The sequence below is a fragment of the Trachypithecus francoisi genome, unplaced genomic scaffold (assembly GCF_009764315.1).
Source record: "Trachypithecus francoisi isolate TF-2019V2 unplaced genomic scaffold, Tfra_2.0 Contig00721, whole genome shotgun sequence".
Lineage (NCBI taxonomy): Eukaryota > Metazoa > Chordata > Mammalia > Primates > Cercopithecidae > Trachypithecus > Trachypithecus francoisi.
Window position 1 is genome coordinate 57115 of NW_022680848.1, and position 8662 is coordinate 65776.

General features: G+C 42.4%; 1 long non-coding RNA gene across 1 annotated transcript; it reads right to left on the reverse strand.

Moving 5' to 3' along the window:
- Window positions 1–3223: 3223 nt before the first annotated feature.
- On the reverse strand, window positions 3224–8658 carry LOC117088083. Its single transcript, XR_004438992.1, has 2 exons — window positions 8611–8658; window positions 3224–3707 (listed from the first exon to the last, which is right to left on the reverse strand). It is a non-coding gene; the product is annotated as an uncharacterized LOC117088083 (long non-coding RNA).
- Window positions 8659–8662: the final 4 nt, after the last annotated feature.

The window sequence follows — 8662 nt, forward strand, 5'->3', positions numbered from 1 at the left end:
AATCTTTTTTCTGTCTCTGGATTTACCTGTTTTTGGCCTTTTATATAAGTGGAATCATACAATATGTAGTATTTCGAGTCTGGCTTCTTTCACTTAGCATAATGTGTTCAAGGGGGTTCATCTAAATTGTAGCATGGATCAGAACTTCATTCCTTATTACGATAGAATAATATTCTAATGTATGTATATACCACAATTTGTATATCCATTAATCTGCTGATGAACATTTGGGTTATTGTGCCTTTTGGCTATTGTGAACAGTGCTGCTATGATCTCTTACCTTTTTGATGGGCGTGTAAACTGGTAGTAGACAAACTGATTACCATGCTTGCTGGACTCTCATCCAGGTATCTGGCAGGGTTGCTCCATAATGGCGCATTGACTGGGACTGATCCTCCAGTGCCTGTGCCATCAGTGGTTACATATTTTGAATAATTATGAAAGATTACCATAAATTCAACAAAGAGGGGGACATATTCTGCTCCCCTTAACCCCACAAAGGACTGAGACAGAGGTAGGTAATTTACCAAGGACAGCCAAATGTAATCTGTGAGAGTGATCAATGAGGTAGCCAGAAGGAAAATTCAGCCTAAATAGGCATGATGACTGTTAGCTAAGCCAGTCCGACTTCTTATATGGGGAAAATGAACTCAAAATATGGACAGGAATTGAAGAGTTGGTAATGGGAGCAGAAGATGAAAAAGGCCGGCTGTGAATGGCTGATTTCTGGAGCAGAGCTTCCTGCGCTGTGACTACCGATGGGGGACAAGGTAGCTGGTCCCCAGAGCTCCCCTGTATCCTGAACGACCTTCAGTTGCACCCCGTGTGGCTCAGTGAGTTCTTATTTGTTCTTTGCGGTTACTATGAGGCCTGGTTTCACGGCTTAGATTCCTGCCCTAAATATTTCTACAATTGTCATTCCTACAAACCTCCCAATGACTGAGGTAACCTGAGTGATTCTTTGCATCCAAAGGAGCTTAAGGAAAACACCTTTGAAAAGAAATTAAGTTATAGATATCAAGAGCTTTATAATCATTCACAGTCTTTGATCCAATAATTCCTCTCCAGAGCTCCAGTCTAAGACAATGATCCTAGAGTCAGAAAAACCACATGCACAAGGAAGTTAATCTCAATTTTAGTTTAGTGCAAGAAATTGGAAACATGTCCAAATGTCGTCAAATGATTAAAAAAAGGAAAAAATTAAATTGCCTAAATTAGATTAAAAACTTATTTATTAAGGATTATGCGTATGAATAGTTTTATATTCATAGTGAAGTATTGTTCTATAATGATTTTTATTTTAAAAAGGTAGGAAATATATATTTATATGGAAAATATTAACAGAAAGATAAAACAAAATATGAATAATGATTATCATTGGGTGATATTTTTGCGCTGTTATTTAAAATATTTTTATGAAACATGCATGTGTTGTTTTTACAATAAGAAAATGCTTTTTTAGGCCGGGGATGGTGGCTCAAGCCTGTAATCCTAGCACTTTGGGAGGCTGAGGCAGGCAGATCACCTGAGATGAGGAGTTCGAGACCAGCCTGAGCAACATGGAGAAACCATGTCTCTACTGAACGTACAAAATTAGCTGGGCATGGTGGCGCATGCCTGTAACGCTACTTACTTGGGAGGCTGAGGCAGGAGAATCGCTTGAACCCAGGAGGCGGAGGTTGCGGTGAGCCAAGATCACACCACTGCATTCTAGCCTGGGAGACAAGAGTGAAACTCCGCCTCAAAAAAAAAAAAATTTTTTTTTTTAAAAAGCAGGGTATAGCACGGCTTTTAGGCAGAAACAAATCATCCTAACTGATATTTACTTCTTAGAAAAGAGGGAGGGACAAAAGCTTCAGTACTAGTAGAAAACTAAAAGAAAAAGATCACAGAGACACGGCAAATTCAACCTCCACTGAATTCCTGAAGGAGCCAGATGGTATTCTCGTTTTCCAGAAGGCACAGGATACACCTTTTGAGGGAAGATCAAAGAAGGGTTTGCTGTAGCTGCGAACACTATGCCAAATCTAAGTCCATAGTGACCACCTAGACACAAAGCTTATTAGGAAAAGCTCATGCCATTCCAGATGACAGTTCCAAGTGGACAGACTTGTAATTTTTCCGTGTGGATCAGAAACATATACCCACCATACAGCATTGCAGTGAAACTCCAAGAATGGCAGCAGGAAGGAGGTAGAGCAGTTAATTAATTAAACACTTATTTATTGAATGTTTACTATGTTTGGGCACTATTATGAGCCATAGGGATAAAAATTCCTGCCCTCATGGTGCACACATGCTACAGTGTAGGGTTGCAAGGTAAGGAGAAGGGGAGGCAATACATCAAAAGTAGCAGCAAATATAGCCTATTAGACACATATGGAGAAAAATAAAACAGTGGAAGGAGTTCAGGAGAGTCTGTTGTCAGGTTCTTGGAGTTTAAAGAGGTGATGAGGTAAGGTGGTGCAAGGATATTTGAGTGAAGATGTGAAGGTAAGAAATTGAGTTCAAGAAAAACATTCTAGACAAAGGGACACCGGGCACAGTGGCTCACACCTGTAATCCCAGCACTTTGGGAGGCCGAGATGGGAGGATCATCCAAGGTCAGAAGTTCGAGACCAGCCTGACTAACATGGAGAAACCCTGTCTCTACTGAAAATACAAAATTAGCAGGGGCCTATAATCCCAGCTACTTGGGAGGCTGAGGCAGGAGAATCGCTTGAACCCGGGAGGCAGAGGTTGCAGTGACCTGAGATCACGCCACTGCACTCCAGCCTGGGCAACAAGAGCGAAACCCCATCTCAAAAAAAAAAAAAAGAAAAACCACACAAAGAGAGTAGTAAATACAAAGACCCTGGAGCAGGATTGTATCTGGCCTGTTCAAGGAATGCAAGGTCAGTGTGGCTGGGAGCAGAGTAAGCAAGGCGGGGGCGGCGAGTGGTGGGAAGAGAACGAGTGGAGGAGGGTCAGGTCACATATAGCCTTGAAGGCCACTGTAAGGAGAAAGAAGGAGACCAATGCATCCACAGATGCTGACTGATAAAGATGCAGGTGGCAAAGATCAGTCCAAGGCCCCTACCCCAGGTCACTAGGAGATGGTTATGTCATTTGCTGAGACAGCACACAAAGAGAAAGGTCAGATTTGTGTCTGGGAGGGCATGGGAAGAAAAGAAAGGAAGAAATCATAAATTTGTTTGGAAAGTTGTTTTTGTTTTTTTCGGGGTTTTTTTGGAGGGCCAGTGGGGCCCAGAAGTTGGAACTGGTACCTCAGGAAGCTGGTTGGGATAGAGATGCGGTTGGTGAATTAACAACAGAGTGCTCAAATTAGGAAAGTGAATGAGTAAATGACCAGTAGGACATACTAATAAACAGTTGTTGAATCAACCTTGTTAAACTGTTCAGGAATGTATTTTATTATGTTATTTTGCCAGAAGAGGAACAGAGATAAGTGACCTCAGATACTGAGGTTATTGTAAAGCTGCACAGGAAGCTAGAATACATTGTCACAGAGCAATCAGGACTCATGGAGCCTGAAAGGTCACTGAGGTGCAGTTACTGGGACCAGCCTACGTGTTCACGTGCCCATCACAGGAGTCCTTCTAGTCACAGAGCCACTCTGTCTCTGCTTCTATTGCTCTTGATAGGGTATTTCTTTTTCTCCGTCAATCTCAATCTTAATCTCTGTCCATATTCCTCAAAGTGATCACCTATGAGACAGAACATTTGATCAGAACCCTTTAACATTTTTTAGGCTGGGCACAGTGGCTCACACCTATAATCCCAGCACTTTGGGAGGCCGAGGTGGGTGGATGACCTGAGGTCAGGAGTTTGAGACCAGCCTGGACAACATGATGAAACTGTCTCTACTAAAAACACAAAAAAATTAGTCAGGCGTGGTTGTGGGTGCCTATAATCCCAGCTACTAGGAGGCTGAGGCAGGAGAATCGCGTGAACCCTGGAGGTAGAGGTTAAAAAGTTAGTGGCTGTGGTGGTGCACACCTGTAGTCCTAGCTACTTGGGAGGCTGAAGTGGGAGGATTGCTTGAGCCCAGAAATTCAAGCCTTCAGTGAGCCGTGATTGTACCACTGCACTCCAGCCTGAGCAACAGAGCAAGATTTTGTCTTTAAAAAAAAAAAAAAATCATGTAGATGATGTTTAAATAATGGGTTGATGAGATTACCAAGTAAAGACTGTAGAAAGGAGAAGACCTGGAATCAACTAACATTTAAAAGTCAGACATAGAGGCTGGGTGTGGTGGCTCTCACCTGTAATCCCAACACTTTGGGAGGCTGAGGTGGGCAGATCACCTGAAGTCAGGTGGGCAGATCACCTAAAGTCAGGAGTTCAAGACCAGCCTGGCCAACATGGTGAAACCCCATCTCTACTAAACATACAAAAATTAGCCAGGCACGGTGGTGTGCGCCTATAATCCTAGCTACTCAGGAGGCTGGGGCAGGAGAATCACTTGAACCCGGGAGGCAGAGGTTGTAGTGAGCTGAGATTGCGCCACTGCACTCCAGCCTGGGCAACAAAACGAGACCGTCTCAAAAAAAAAAAAAAAAAAAGTCAGACATAGAAAGTAGGATCAGCAAAGAAGACCACAAAGAAAGAGTGAAATAGGTGGAAAACCAGGAGAAACCAGGAGAACATGGTGTCAACAGAGTCCAAGATTATTTCTGGAAGGGGAATGGAGTGCACTACGCCAAATGCTACTCACAGTGAAATAAGATGGGGACTGAGAAATGACCATTAGATTTGCCACAATGGAGGATACTTTGATAAGAGCCATTTATTAGAGTGATGAAGACAAGCCCAACTGGAGTACATTGAAGGGAACTGGAGGTGAGAAAGTAGAGAGAACAAACACAGATGTCTCTTTTGAGATGTTTTACTATGAAGAAAAGCAGAGAGGAGATACAGGGTTAAGGAAGTTTCAAAAGGGATGAACAATATTAAGGCATGTTTGTAAACTGTGGGAAATGATTCCATAAAGAGAGACTAACAGTGCAGTAAAAAATAATTGCAGGCATAAAGTCCTTGAGAAGGAAGACAAAATAGAATCCAGAGAACTCCAGAGAAGTTTTCTCCAGCTGATTTTTTAACCTATGGGAGGGCAGTTTTAGGAAAACAGAGGAGGCCAAATCCAAACTGGGTAAGTTTAAGGAATGAAATATGGAACTAAAAATAACTCAACTAAAATGACATTAGTGGTTCTCTCTGGGTAATACAGGATTTGGGATTTTTTTTTTTTCTGTGCTTCTTTATACATTTCTGTGACTTTCAAATTTCCCGGAAGGAATTCTCACCACTATCATAAATAGAAAAAAGTGCAAAATGTTTAAGAAAAGTGGAGTCAGTAAGCGTACTGAATTGCATCTGTCTTGGAAGTAGGCCCACCCCTGAGAATACAGGAAGTACAAGAGTATCTAGACACAGAAGTGACCTTGGCAGAAAGGCCGTGTTGTTCATGATGGAACTGTTTCTCCTTTTCAAATCTCCAGTCCCATATCTGCTGGGTACTACTAATTCAATGTACTCCAGATACAGGAGGAAGTCCAGTCTAACAGGCAAAACACAATAGCTAAAAAGGGTGGCTGCAGTCATTGCAGTTGTTCAGTATTGTGGTTGCCTCAGGCGAGGCTTGCAAGTCTAGGCAGATGGACACTTCACACTACAGAAATGTCTACATGCAGGCAGCCATGCTACTGGAGTCCAAGACTGAGACTGGTGGGGTCGAGGGTGGCCTTGTAAGAACAAAACTAAGCCCCATGGCCGGGTGCAGTGGCTTATTATGCCTGTAATCCCAGCACTTTGGGAGGCTGAGGCGGGTGGATCACCTGAGGTCAGGAGTTCGAGACCAGCCTGGCCAACATGGCGAAACCCCGTCTCTACTAAAAATACAAAAATTAGCCGGGTGTGGTGGTGGGTGCCTGTAATCCCAGCTACTTGGGAGGCTGAGGCTGGAAAACTGCATGAACCCGGGAGGCAGAGGTTGCAGTGAGTTGAGATCATGCCATTGCACTCTAGCCTGGGCAACAAGAGTAAAACTGGGTCTCAAAAAAAAAAAACCAAAAAACAACAAACAAACAACAAACAGCAACAACAAAAAAACACACAAAAAAACAAACAACAAAATTAAGCCCCAGCAGGCCCACCGTAGTGCTCCATTTAACAGAGGCCTCACATTCCTAAGGGACCTCCGAGCTGGTTATTTCCAGGTGAGGCCTCACATATTTACAGTGATGCACTAAAAGGACTGAAAAGGTGACTCTCACCATACAGCTTTGAACATGCTTCCCATTACCAGACCATTCATCTGTCATGCATTATAAATTAAGGTATTTATAACCCACAATTATTTTATGAGCAGCACAATTACATTGCATATTTTTCTTTGATTTAAAAGCCCCAAGGTTTTAAATAGAGACATTTAAAATGTACCACAATTAAAACTAGCCCTGTAATAGTATTTCTTTATTTTTTGCAGTTAATAGACTTAATTTTTTTAGAATAGTTTTATATTTACAGAAAAATTGAAGCTGGGCGAGGTGGCTAATGCCTGTAATCCCGGCACTTTGGGAGGCCAAGGAGGACAGATCACCTGAGGTCAGGAGTTTGAGACCAGCCTGACTAACATGGTGAAACCCTGTCTCTACTAAAAATACAAAAAATTAGCTGGGTGTGGTGGTGTGTGCCTGTAATCCCAGTTACTAGAGAGGCTGAGGCAGGAGAATAGCTTGAACCCAGGAGGCAGAGGTTGCAGTGAGCTGAGATTGCACCATGGTTTCAGTGAGCCGCAATTGCACCACTGCACTCTAGCCTGGGTGACAGTGGGAGACGAAAGGAAAGGAAAGGAAGAAAGAAAGAAAGAGAGAGAGAGAGAGAGAGAAAGAGAGAGAGAGAGAGAGAGAGAGAGAGAGAGAGAGAGAGAGAGAGAGAGGGAGGGAGTAAGGAAGGAAGGAAAGAAGGATTGAGCAGATAGTACAGAGTTCCGATGTTCTCCCCCCACCTCCAACCTGCTCCCAGCAGTTTCCCCTATTATTCATATTTTGTGTTAGTGTGATTTATTGTTACAATTGATGAAAACCAATGTTGGTACATGATTGGTACCAGTTATTGGACTTTACCAACTGAAGTCCATAGTTTACATTCGGGTTCACTCTTGGCATTGTACAATTCTCTAGGTTTTGGCAGAAGTATAAGGTCGTGTATTCACCATCAGGGTGTCATACAGAGTAGTTTTGCTGCTCTAAAAATCCCCTGTGGGTCATCTGTTCACTCTTCCCCCTCTTCACTCCCCTTGGCAACAATTGATCTTTTTACTGTCTCTATGGTTTTGTCTTTTCCAGTACATCATATAGTTGGAATCATGCAGTATACGGTCTTCTCAGATTGGCTTCTTTCATTTAGAAATACTCATTTAAGTTTCTTTTTGTGGCTAGTTCTTTTCTTTTTATCACTGATTACTATAACATTGTCTGGATATACTACAGTTTGTGTATCCACTCATCCATTGAAAGACATCTGGTTGCTTCTAATTTTTGCACAGGTTTTTGTGTGGCCACAAATTTTCAGTTCAATTAGGTACATACCAAGGAGCATGACTGGTAGATCACATGGTAAGACTATGTTTATCTTTGTAAGAAACCATCAAACTGTCTTCCAAAGTGGCTGTGCCATTTTGCACTCCCACCAGCAGTGAATGAGAGTTCCACATCCTTGTCAGCACCTGATGTTGTTAGTGTTCTGGATTTTGGCCATTCTAATAGGTATGCAATAGTAACCCATTGTTTTAATTTGCAATTTTCTAATGCTATATAATGTGGAGCATGTTTTTATACGAATATTTGTCATCTGTATATCTTCTTTCAGGAGATGTCTGTTCAGATCTTTGTCCACTTTTTAACAGGATTTTTAAAAAATTTTTGTTTTTTGAGAAGAATTCTCGCTCTTGTCCCCCAGGCTGGAGTGCAATGGCGCGATCTTGATTTGCTGTAACCAAGGTGTAATCTTGGCTTACTGCAACCTCCGCCTCCTGTGTTCAAGAGATTCTCCTGTCTCAGCTTCCTGAGTAGCTGGGGATTACAGGTGACTGCTACGATGCCTGGCTAATTTTTGTATTTTTAGTAGAGACAGGGTTTCACCATGTTGGCCAGGCTGGTCTCAAACTCCCGACCTTGTGATCCACCCGCCTCGGCCTCCAAAGTGCTGGGATTACAGGCATGAGCCACTGCGCCCGGCCTGTTTTCCTATTGTTGAGTTTTAAAAATTGTTTGTATGTTTTGGACACAAGTCCTTTATCAGATATGTATTTTGCAGATATTTTCTCTTGGTCTATATCTTGTCTTTTCATTTACTTAACATTTATTTAATATACTAAGAGCCTATAAAACATTGCAAGGGGCTCAGGCTTCCCTTGACCTCTGAGAAAGTAGAGATGAGATAGGTGATGCAAATAAGAATTTCTGGACTTTTTTGGCAGTGAAACGTAGCAGCTCCTAGCCACTCAGACCACTAGTCCTTGGGGAGTAAGGAAGAAGAGAGAAATAGTCGTATCACCCTACTATATGCCAAGCACAAAGCATTTTACATACATTGTTCCATAGCTACCTTAAGAAGTAATTCTTGCCGGGCACAGTGGCTCATGCCTGTAATTCCAGCA